A 9506-nucleotide genomic window follows, 5' to 3' on the forward strand; every position below is an offset into this window, starting at 1 on the left:
AGGGATTGTCCGATGGCACATCAATCACCAGATTCTGCTCGTGGTTCCACCCAGCCAGCTTCATCTGCTCCGTCAGTTGCTATCTCATCTGGCCGGGAGGTTGGTGGATCGAGAGGTAGAGGTGCGGGTACTTCCTCTCAAGGCAGACCATCTGGGTCCGGACATCAAAGTTCTATTGGTAGAGGCCAAGCGAGGGTGTTTGCTTTAACACAGCAGGAGGCTCAAACATCCAATGCCGTGGTCTCAGGTATTCTCTCCGTTTGTAATATGAATGCTCGAGTACTATTTGATCCTGGTGCTACCCATTCTTTTATCTCTCCATGTTTTGCATCTCGGTTGGGTAGAGGTCGTGTTAGGAGAGAAGAACAATTAGTGGTGTCTACTCCTTTAAAGGAGATATTTGTGGTCGAGTGGGAATATGAGTCCTGTGTAGTGCGAGTCAAGGACAAAGACACTTCGGTGAATCTAGTTGTGCTAGACACCTTAGACTTTGATGTAATCTTGGGGATGGATTGGTTATCACCCTGCCATGCTAGTGTGGACTGCTATCATAAATTGGTTAGATTTGATTTCCCCAGTGAACCATCATTTAGTATTCAGGGGGATAGGAGTAATGCTCCAACCAATTTGATATCGGTCATATCTTCCAGAAGATTATTACGACAGGGTTGTATAGGTTACTTGGCTGTTGTAAAGGATAGTCAGGCAAAGATTGGAGATGTAACTCAAGTGTCGGTGGTGAAGGAGTTCGTGGATGTATTTCCTGAGGAGCTACCAGGTTTGCCTCCTGAACGGGAGGTTGAGTTTTGCATAGATTTGATTCCCGACACTAGACCTATATCCATACCCCCATATAGAATGGCACCTGCAGAGCTTAAAGAGCTTAAGGATCAGTTGGAGGATTTGTTGGATAAAGGTTTCATACGACCTATTGTATCCCCATGGGGAGCACCAGTGTTATTTGTGAAGAAGAAAGATGGGTCACTTAGGCTGTGCATTGATTATCGACAGCTTAATAAAGTGACGGTAAAGAATAAATATCCTCTCCCAAGGATAGATGATTTATTTGATCAACTACAAGGAGCACAATGTTTTTCTAAGATAGATCTGCGATCTGGGTACCATCAGTTGAGAATTCGGAACAAAGATATACCCAAGACCGCATTTCGAACAAGATATGGGCACTATGAGTTCTTAGTAATGTCATTTGGGCTCACGAATGCTTCTGCAGCCTTTATGGATTTGATGAACCGAGTGTTCAAACCTTATTTGGATAAGTTTGTAGTGGTGTTTATTGATGATATTTTGATATATTCAAAGAGTCGAGAGGAGCATGAGCAGCATCTTAAGATAGTGCTCCAAATTTTGAGAGAACATCGATTGTATGCTAAGTTCTCCAAGTGTGAGTTTTGGCTCGAAAGTGTTGCATTCTTGGGGCATGTGGTATCTAAGGAGGGGATACGAGTTGATACAAAGAAAATTGAAGCAGTGGAAAAATGGCCAAGGCCAACATCAGTTACGGAGATTAGAAGCTTTGTGGGTTTAGCTGGCTATTATAGTCGCTTTGTGAAAGACTTCTCCAAAATAGTTGCCCCTTTGACTAAGTTGACACGTAAAGATACAAAATTTGAGTGGTCTGATGCTTGTGAGAATAGTTTTGAGAAGCTTAAGGCATGTCTCACCACAGCTCCAGTGTTAAGCCTGCCGCAAGGCACAGGGGGTTACACGGTGTTTTGTGATGCATCGGGGGTTGGATTAGGATGTGTATTAATGCAACATGGGAAGGTGATTGCGTATGCATCTAGGCAACTTAAAAGGCATGAGCAGAATTACCCCATACACGATTTGGAAATGGTAGCAATCGTGTTTGCCTTAAAGATTTGGAGACATTACTTGTATGGTGAGACTTGCGAGATATACATGGACCACAAAAGTCTGAAGTATATATTTCAGCAGAGGGATCTTAACTTACGGCAACGTAGATGGATGGAGTTGCTAAAGGATTATGATTGTACTATTCTTTATCATCCCGGTAAGGCCAATGTAGTGGCAGATGCCTTGAGTCGAAAATCAATGGGAAGCTTGGCACATTTTTCCATTGGTAGGAGATCTTTGGTTAGAGAGATCCATAGCTTGGGAGACATAGGTGTGCGTTTGGAAGTTGCGAAGACAAATGCTTTGCTAGCACACTTTAGAGTGAGGCCTATTTTAATGGACAAGATTAAAGAAGCACAAAGTAAAGATGAGTTTGTTATTAAGGCCTTAGAGGATCCTCAGGGTAGGAAAGGAAAAATGTTTACTAAAGGCACAGATGGAGTGTTGAGGTATGGAACCAGACTTTATGTGCCTGATGGTGACGGGTTGAGGAGAGAAATATTGGAGGAAGCTCACATGGCAGCTTATGTGGTACATCCAGGGGCTACAAAGATGTATCAAGATTTGAAAGAGGTGTATTGGTGGGAAGGACTTAAGAGAGATGTAGCTGAGTTTGTCTCCAAGTGCCTGGTTTGTCAGCAGGTTAAGGCCAAGCATCAAAAGCCTGCAGGGCTACTACAGCCATTACCAGTACCCGAGTGGAAGTGGGAACATATTGCTATGGACTTTGTAACGGGTTTGCCTCGAACCAGTGGGGGATATGATTCAATTTGGATAGTAGTGGACCGGTTAACAAAGTCAGCTCATTTTCTTCCGTTTAAGACTACTTATGGGGCTGCCCAATATGCTCGAGTTTATGTGGATGAGATAGTGCGACTACATGGTATTCCCATTTCTATAGTATCTGACAGAGGAGCTCAGTTTACTAGTAGGTTTTGGGGAAAGTTGCAAGAAGCATTGGGCACTAAGTTGGATTTCAGCACAGCTTTCCACCCTCAGACTGATGGACAATCTGAACGGACCATACAGACATTGGAGGATATGTTGAGGGCTTGTGTGATAGACCTTGGTGTCAGGTGGGAACAATATCTACCCTTAGTGGAATTTGCCTACAACAACAGTTTCCAAACTAGCATCCAAATGGCACCATTTGAGCCCTTATATGGACGAAAATGTAGGTCACCCATTGGATGGCTAGAAGTGGGAGAAAGGAAACTTTTGGGGCCTGAATTGGTGCAGGATGCAACCGAGAAAATACACATGATCCGTCAGAGGATGTTAACAGCACAAAGTAGACAAAAATCATATGCTGATAACCGACGGAGAGACTTGGAGTTCCAAGTAGGAGATCATATATTTTTGAAAGTTTCGTCAACTAAAAGGGTAATGAGGTTTGGCAAGAAAGGGAAGTTAAGTCCTCGGTATATAGGGCCATTCGAGATCTTAGAAAAGGTTGGAGCGGTGGCTTATCGTTTGGCATTACCGCCAGACCTTTCTAATATTCATCCCGTGTTTCATGTGTCCATGCTTAGGAAGTACAACCCAGATCCATCACATGTAATACGGTATGAAACTATTCAGTTGCAAAATGATCTAACCTATGAGGAACAACCGGTAGCTATCCTTGATAGGCAAGTTAAAAAGCTCCGTTCAAAGGATGTAGCCTCAGTGAAAGTGTTGTGGCGGAATCACACTAGCGAGGAGGTAACGTGGGAAGCTGAGGATGAGATGCGGACAAAGCATCCACACCTCTTCGATATGTAAAGGTAAGCCACTCTACATTGAATTTAAATTCGGGGACCGAATTTTTATTAGTGGGGGAGAATGTGAGACCTTGTCAAGCTCGATTAAAAGACGGTATTGTATCGAGTGGTACAACTAAGTTAAATCGAACCTTGAACTAGTTCAAATAGAAATTCTAAGAGGAATTTGAAAATTTTAAAACCAACAGAATGGCTTAGAATAGTGATTTGGAGTTCAAGGTCCAGTTTGGAGTCCATCAGAAAATTGACCAATTAGGGACAAAACGGTCATTTTACCATTTGATGATTAAATGGAGATTTTTAGCCAAGATTTGATCACATTTGACCAAGAATAATTATATGAAATATAATTATGATTATTGGAGTATAAAATGATGTTTAGTAGTGAAAAATTGTGATTCTCGATATTTATGGAGCAGAAGGGCAAAATGGTAATTTTGCCACTAGTGGACTAAACGAAATTTTTTTTAAACACTTTTTGCCCCATTTGGTTAATATTGATCAATATTAGTGTTATTTTAGGTTGAAAAGTAGAAATAATGAGATTCCGGTACATTTCGGAGTATAAGGGCAAAATCGTAATTTTTTTGTCTCGAGGGCAAATCAGTAAAATTTTTGGCCCAGCACTTGTCAAGACCAAGTGATTTTAATTGTGGTAGGATTGGATAAATACCAGAATATTTGTGGTGGAAAATTAAGAAGAAAAAGTCAAAAAGTTAAAAATTAGGCCAATAAGCATGTGACACATGGCATGCTTGATTATTTTATTATTTTCTATAGAAATCAGCCCATTAAATCCCCAATTCCCTCACCATATTCGGCCTAGACATCCAGCAACAAGAAAAAAGGAAGAACAAAAGGAAAAACAAGAAAACCTAGGTGGAAATTCAAAGAAAAAGTGAAGAAATCAAGGAAACAAGCTAGGTAAGTTAAAATTTCTTTAATTCTCCTTGATACCTAGCTTACCCATGCTTTTGTTCTTGATTTTCATGGTTGAATATTGAGTTATCATGATGAATTCAATTCTGAAAAATGGGTATGGAAGAGGAATTGTTGTTGGAATAATTTGATTTTAGACTATGTTAGTGTTTAGGGATAGTTAAGCATGGTTATGAACAAAAACACAAAAGAAATATTCAATTTGTCACGACCCGAAACTCCCCATCGAGCCCGTGACAACCGCCGCGAAGCCTCGACAAACATTCTTCACCCCGAATGTCGATCGAAACCTCGCAAGGCTCTCGTATCAGCTTTCGCACTTCCCCGGTGAGCAATAGTTATCAAATAATCAAAATACGAAGGATTACAAATCATTTCCAAATTATAACATAACATATTGTTTTTTTTTTTTTGCTCACAGGGGCATTTTCGTCATTTTTATCGAAAACCTCGAAACTTGCTAAAAATGTAGTAGGTAAGCCGAAAATATATATTTAATGATTAAAAAAAATTAAGTATCTAAAACGTTCATTTGAAGTGAAAATTTGACCATTTGAATATAATAAAAATATTCAATAAAATAAACTATTTTCTTGTAAAATAATTTTCATAAAACTATCGATACATAATTCTTATAGCGTAAAAGATAATTATATACATATATACTATAAAACAAATAACCAAAGCATAAAATTTCTTTTACAGTGACACGTGGGCCCATATCTATCCAAAATGCATCGGAAGCTGGAAACCTACAGCTTTTACCGATTCGAGTCCAAATGAAGGTCCTTGTTCAAGTCAGCTAACTACGAAATTCCCTGAGCCTGAAATGTGAGGAAATGAGGGTGGTGAGATTATAAAATCCCAGCGAGTAAACAGATACCATCTAAACTATCTAAAGTCGAGTAAATGGAGACAATTAAAATAAATCATCATACTGTAATTTCATTACCATTCAACTCATTTCAACCAAATAAAATCAATCCATAAAAATCGAGAAATCAACTTGGCTTATGAATTTCTTAAAACTTTGGCTCGTGCCAAAACTCATACTCGGTGATACCTTGCGCAGGGCATCCAACCGAGTCCGCCAAGGCTGTTAAAATTTCATATACACTTAAAATATATTTTTAGTTTGAGAAAAATACAGCCGTTCCTTGGCGTTGGCTGAGTTCCCCTTCATGTGGTGGTTTAGCGTGAAGTGAACCCTAAGCTTTACCCCAGGAGATACCCTACGCACCTCTCCGTTCGAGGTAATAATATAATGGAGTTTACCGTGCCCCTCTAATAGGCTGGTCCACGGAACCCCCTCTACAGTAAATAATTAATATATAATCCACCAATCAATAAAATTCATTCTAGCATGACATGGCAATTTATCGCAACCTAGCCTCTCAAGGCTGAATACATAGTATAAATAATTATAACACCAAAATCAGTTTAAACATTCATGCTTATTTATTGTCATAAGCCATTCAATTCAAAACCATAAATTTGCAACACAAGCAGGCAGTCTCCAATTACTTTATTTCAAAACCAGTATTCAATTTTTTAGAAAATTTATAAAATCATTTTATAAAATCACAATTTATCTTAAAACATAGCAATTTACCATTTAAACCCATTTTCCATAAAATCACACAATTGTATAAAACTACTCTAGATAATTAAGATGATAATAAGTTTACTCACAGTATTAGGAGTAGAAATACTCCTATCTTCCGCCCTCGGGTGCAGTCTCTTACCCGAAACAATTGACTCACCACCTATCCATAATCTATGACACAAAATTCAATAAATTGTGTCAATTTATCATAAATTATTTAAGGCTCTTATCCATGCGTATGCACTAGATAGGATTTGAAATGTTTAGACAATCGCTTAATTGCGGTGTCCGACCTAACTCGCCTATACACGGTGTGAAGTCTTAAAATCCCCAATTCGACTCAAATTCCATCCATTTCAATTTCAATTATCCAATTATATCCACAATTCCTCAATGACTGTGAATTTGGTCCAATTTATCAGTCCGGACTATAAATTACACTTTTACCCCTAGTGGGTAAAAATTTTAATTTATTGCACCGAAAATTCCCATTTAATTTTCAACCTCATAATTCATCATTTTTCCACCCAATTCTCTTAAAATAAAGTCAACCTCATCCTCATATACCATTGGCTAGATTCGGCCTAGAGAAATTCATGGAGAAGATAAATATTTTTCTTGTTGTTTTGCTCATAAACATGCTAAACTAACACTAAACACTAACATAGCTCAAAATCAAATTAATCTAATAACTTTCTCTCTCCTAACCCATTTTTCAGAATTCAAATCATCCTCAAATCACATGATTCAACCATGAAAAATGATGAAAAATTCATGGGAAAGGTAAAGCACAAGACAAATTTAAGAAATGTTACCTTTTTTTCACTTGATTTTTGAATTTCCACCTATTTTCCCTTTAAATTTCTTAGCTAGGGTTTTATTTTCTCCTTTCTCTCTCTTGTTTCTTGCTTGGCCGAATGTTGAAGAAAAAGAATGGGTGGGCTGATTTTTTTATGCCTTTTTTTTATTGTTTAATGAAATAATATTATTTTATTCATATTTTAAATATTTTATTAATTCATTTTTTTTTTAGCCATCCATTTGTCCTACTTTTTCCACCATGCATTCCCTTTGACTTATCCAAGTCTTAAGTGAAATTTCCAGATTTTTCCAAAGTTTTGGTGGAGCAAATTCTTCAAAATTACACTTTTGCCCCCGAACTTTTCAAAAATTACATTTTTGCCCCAAAAATTGAAAATTTGCCATAATGCATAATTTGCACTCCTCATACTCATTTCACACTCCAAATAATTAAATTTGATAAAAATCCTTTCAAAAATTAAATTTTTTATTTCGAGTGGCAAAATTACCATTTTACCCTTTTACTCCAAATTATACCGAAATTAAAATTTTTCACTTCTAAACCTCAAATCTTACTCCAATAAGTCAAATAGGGCCAAAAATATTTTCTAAATATTACCATTTTGTCCTCAAGTGGCAAATGACCATTTTGCCCCTGGATAGCGAAAATTTCGATTGGACTCCAAATTGATCCTCGAACTCCGAATCACCATATTAAACCATTCTATGACTTTAAAATTCTTAATTTCATCGTAAATTCTCTATTTGATCTAGTTCGAGGTTTAAATCAACTTTGTGGTACGTCTAGGTATAATACCGACTTTTGTAAATTTTTTTCGGGACTCTCTTAGCATGCAAACATGCTATCCATCACATGTATGTCATGACAATTATTTTTATAAAGTCGGGCTTGTCATCTTCTCCCCCACTTGAATCAACCATATGATCTTTCTTCTTGACTGATTTTCGACATCCAGCTAAATATTAATATTTTAAAAATTTTATCTTGTCTCCTTGGTACTTGAAATACCTTATTATGCCTCACTTGACTTCTGAATCACCTTTTATCTCACAAATTCTCCTATGATAAAATTATTATTATTTTATTGTTATTTTCTCACTTGCGAAATATTTTATCCTAAACTACTCCTTTCATCTTTTATCACTTTTAAACATTTTAATTGACCTCAATTTGCATTCGATCAACTTTATTTATCACTATATCAAAGTATGGGGTATTTCACAATTTCTCTAGGGTTCCTTGTTGGCCGAACCATGAGGGCTGAATATCAATGGGGGATTGTTTTTATTTCAAGGAAAATGGCATGGAAAATGATGAAGTAAGGTGAAACGGTTATGTAGAAAAAAATTCGATGCTAGTACACCAAATGACCAAATTTTTTCTATAATGAATTGTGAGGGTTCTAATGCTGAATTTGGCTTTATTTAAATGTATGTGGTAAATTAAGGTATTAGAGGAGAAATGAATTAATTTGGAGGTGATTTGGACACAATCGCCGATTAATCGGGTGATCGGTCGAATTTAATCGATACCGTGATTAAGCGGTAATCGGACATATTTTTGCATTTACATATCAAGCATTAGTAGTTTAAATTAATTTATATCAATTTAGGGACAATATAGTAAATTCCTCGACTTTGTTATTTGTCAAGGTGGTGAGACGTCCGGAAAAGGCAAAGGAATTACGCCTGAGGACTATTAGTCAGAGTTCTCCCGGAATCCGAATTTTCGACACCTGTGAGTGGACTGCCTATCAAAATTGTTTTGGGAATATGACTGTTTTGAACAAAGTGTTTGAATGATTTTATGAAATTTTTCATGAAAATGAATGCCTTGGGAACAAGCTTTTGAGAAAAGGTTTATGTTATGAAATGTGGTTATTATGGATTTCTATGTGGCTGCATTATGTTGATATACATATATGCTTGAATATAATGTTGTGTAATTATGTTGACTCGGCTATGTGCGAGTAGGGAGTGTGCATAAGCCGAGGATGACCCGGTTATGTGCGAGTAGGGAGTGCGCATAATCCGGTGATGACCCAGCCATGTGCGAGTAGGGAGTGCGCATGAGCTGGTGATGATGATGATGGGTTGGTGAGATGATGATGATGGGTATATACGTATATATATATATATATATATATATATATATATATATATATATATATATATATATATACATATGTAAATGTGTGTGATATAGCAAATTGATGGACAATGATTTATGGTTGTAATATACGTAAAATTTGACACATTATACTTTGAGAATTTTCATGAATGTTAGGTTGATTTTATTAGTTTAGCAGGATGGCTTTTGTTGAGTGAGGAAAAATGTTTCTCTTGTTGCTTTGTTTTCATTGCATCGAAATTCATGCTCGCTGTAGCGAAAAACTCTGGGGTTTGGAGGGGTTTTAAATAGGAATGAACTAAATTGCATTGTTTGAAACAAGTGCATCATGATTTTAAATTTTTCCTAATTGTTGCTTGTTCCCTTCCTT

At 37.0% G+C, this 9506-nt stretch overlaps 1 long non-coding RNA gene across 1 annotated transcript; it reads right to left on the bottom strand.

Annotated features, from left to right (window-relative positions):
* Nucleotides 1-5170: 5170 nt before the first annotated feature.
* Nucleotides 5171-7115, bottom strand: LOC148761243 (uncharacterized). The gene is made up of 3 exons (XR_016028054.1): nucleotides 6999-7115; nucleotides 6270-6354; nucleotides 5171-5401 (listed from the first exon to the last, which is right to left on the bottom strand). It is a non-coding gene; the product is annotated as an uncharacterized LOC148761243 (long non-coding RNA).
* Nucleotides 7116-9506: the final 2391 nt, after the last annotated feature.

This window comes from Theobroma cacao, chromosome 8 (genome assembly GCF_053813885.1).
Source record: "Theobroma cacao isolate CCN51 chromosome 8, ASM5381388v1, whole genome shotgun sequence".
In the NCBI taxonomy this organism is placed as follows: domain Eukaryota; kingdom Viridiplantae; phylum Streptophyta; class Magnoliopsida; order Malvales; family Malvaceae; genus Theobroma; species Theobroma cacao.